Consider the following 3,101-nt stretch of genomic DNA (forward strand, 5'->3'; position numbering starts at 1 on the left):
GAGCATATATTAATAAAATGTAACATGGTATTGTAAAATTTTTTGAAAGTAATTTTGGTATATAGGGGTCTAAGGTTTTCGTAAAAAATTTAGAAACTCCGTTTTTTCCCATATGTATTATATACACTACATAGGCTGTAACGTCTTCAGGTCAATTCCACGGGGTGGAAGAGGGAGCTGCGGGATGAAATAAATCTTGTATTTGTTAAATACTTAAGAGAGCGCTATACACACGCATGCGATGTCATCGTCTAATGTACAACATAGCAAAATCTGTTTTACGCGGGACAACTTTACTCCCTCTGTATAAATAGTAGAATATTACCAAAATTCCCACGAGTAAGGAAGAACTTAATCTGCGTTTTCATTTTTTAGATAACATATTACATAAATACAATTAAAGTTATCTGTTTGAGAACATAGCTACATAAGGTTTTTTTTTGTTTTAGATTCTGAGTGGAGCGAGGGATCTAGTGGTTTTACAATGGTGTTTATTTTTTTTTTTTATATAAAAATAAAAATTTTAGTTATTTTGGTGTAATTATTTATAATATTGATGCAACTTACAGGCTATAATAAAATATAATAACAATATAAAATATCCAGACTGACAAACCACCTCCCCTCAGAATCGTTTTTCGTATACTATTATATGTTATTATTGAATTCAAATTTAATACAATCCATTATACTATGACCCACTAGTAACCTATCGTACAGCAGAGCGACATCCACTTACCCGCTTTTTTTTCATTTAATTATAAAAAAAATATTGGTTAGTGCTATTAAAAAAAATATAACGCTATGACACTGATAAAGTTCTTCCCTATGAGTTGTGGGATTTTAGTAATTGCTATAAATACAGAGGGAGTAAAGTTGTCCCGCGTAAAACAGTGATACGTTTTTACATTTGTAAGACGGAAACAACGCATGCAGGTATAACGTCTTCTTGAGACTTAAAAAAATGTATAAATGATGGTTGAAATATGTTGTAGGCCTTATCTTTATCTATACGCGTTAACCCATAATAACCTTTAGCTGGAACAAGAAAATATTACACTGCAGTATACTATACCTACCTACTGTAGTACTATATACACTACTTCAGTATATTTAGACATACAGAAAACGGGTACTCAACGTACACCTGGTTGATGGTTCCCAAGTTTCCGAATTGCCAGTTTTTGGCTTGAGGTATTTTTTTGCCTAAAATTCTTTTGCAGAGGAAAACTTATGCAAGAAACTTTGTATTCAATTATAGATATACATTAGCCATCTATAAAAATTCTTCTTTCTCATTGCCCTTCGCCCCTAGCCATCTGGGGTCGGCCAGCGGCCTCCCTTTTCCTACACATCCATAGGATTCTAACCAACACCTCTTATCTCCTCACGCCAGTGTATTACGCCATGGATTGGAAAATTTATCAGTAGCCACACCTATATACAGTCGATACCTACGCTTTATTAGTGTTGTGTGCGTTTCAATATTTTTTTCACCATTCAACAGTCGTTTAAACGAACTCCGGAACTCGTATTGGAGTATATGACACTATGACAGTGGTAGGACGAAGATATACCAACATAAGTTTAATTAAGCACATATTATTATAAATAAAGCCTCGAGGCTTCAACGGCAGACTGGATCTGTATTGAAAATACACGTACCTACCTCAGTTATATATTTAGGATACTGCTTTGACGTACACACTCGTCGTTATTTCAAAATGTTTTGATGTTTATGAAAAAATATATTTTTTTTTAAATCACGGTGAAACAATATTTTTGAACAAAAATTACATTACTTGTCATCGTTATTATTTTTTTAAAGTATTTTACCTTTTTGATTGACAACGAACATTTTAATTTTTTATACACCGAAGCAGAATATTTTTCTAAGTACCTATTTTGATGTACAAAAATCGAATTTCAAACGAGTAAGACCTACCTATATAGTTATTTAGTTGTACTTACAAATATTAATTAGGTAAGTAAGTATAAGTAAGACTGATATTTTATATTTTTATATTATGAGTGGAGTTTTATCTAGACATCTAATATTTAAAATAATATTTTGTACTACCTACTTATAGACATTAGAAGTTTTCAACAATTTTTATTTTATGTTGATAAAATGATTTTTCTTAGAAAATATAGCTTTAAAATTTATTACAAGGTTCCTCATAAGATTTTCTTACGATATAAGACTGATTCTTAAACAAATAACTCATACAGATAGTATTTTTATTTTTATTGATAGACAATAGCAGGTATGACACTAACGATACCTAACTTTGATTATAATTTATATTTTATTTCAAAATGTAAATTTAAATCATATTGTTGTACTGTACCAACCATAGATGAAAGAATACCAACTGCTGTTATTTTCAAATTCCCACAACCGGTGCGCCCAAGTGTATGTGTCGTGAGTCGTGATAGTTATCAATATCATACCTCAATACTTGCAGTAGGTATAGCTATTAGCCCGAATAGGCATTTAACATATTTAATAAAATTAATTAGGTTATGTTAAATCAGCTATATTAAAGATATGCAACAACGATATTCGTCTTAAAAAGTATCTTTTGTAAGATATTACACATACCTAGGTACTCAAATTTACCAGCCCCTAATAATTTTATTTTATATTATTCTTTCAATCCTGTGTTTGCTCAATTACTTAATTATAAACATAGTAATATATCTACGAATGTGCTACAGGTCCATGTCGCTGGCACCCCCCATTTTGAATTAAGGGTCTAAACCCGGGGTGATCGTTAGTGCTTCGTTAGTGCACGTTAGTGCTTTTTACCCCGTCGTTAGTGCTTTATCCCTTCCAAAGTTATTCACATTTCGTACAAGGGGGTGCCGGGGACATGCCAGCACCCCTCATTTTGAATTTAGGGTCCAAATTCGGGGTGATCGTTAGTGCACGTTAGTGCTTTTTACCCCGTCGTTAGTGCTTTATCCCTTCCAAAGTTATTCACATTTCGTACAGGGGGGTGTCGGGGACATGCCAGCACCCCTCATTTTGAATTTAGGGTCCAAACCCGGAGTGATCGATACTATATTTTTCCATATCGGTAAATCATACGCAGGGA

The sequence above is a fragment of the Acyrthosiphon pisum genome, chromosome A2, assembly GCF_005508785.2.
Source record: "Acyrthosiphon pisum isolate AL4f chromosome A2, pea_aphid_22Mar2018_4r6ur, whole genome shotgun sequence".
NCBI lineage: Eukaryota > Metazoa > Arthropoda > Insecta > Hemiptera > Aphididae > Acyrthosiphon > Acyrthosiphon pisum.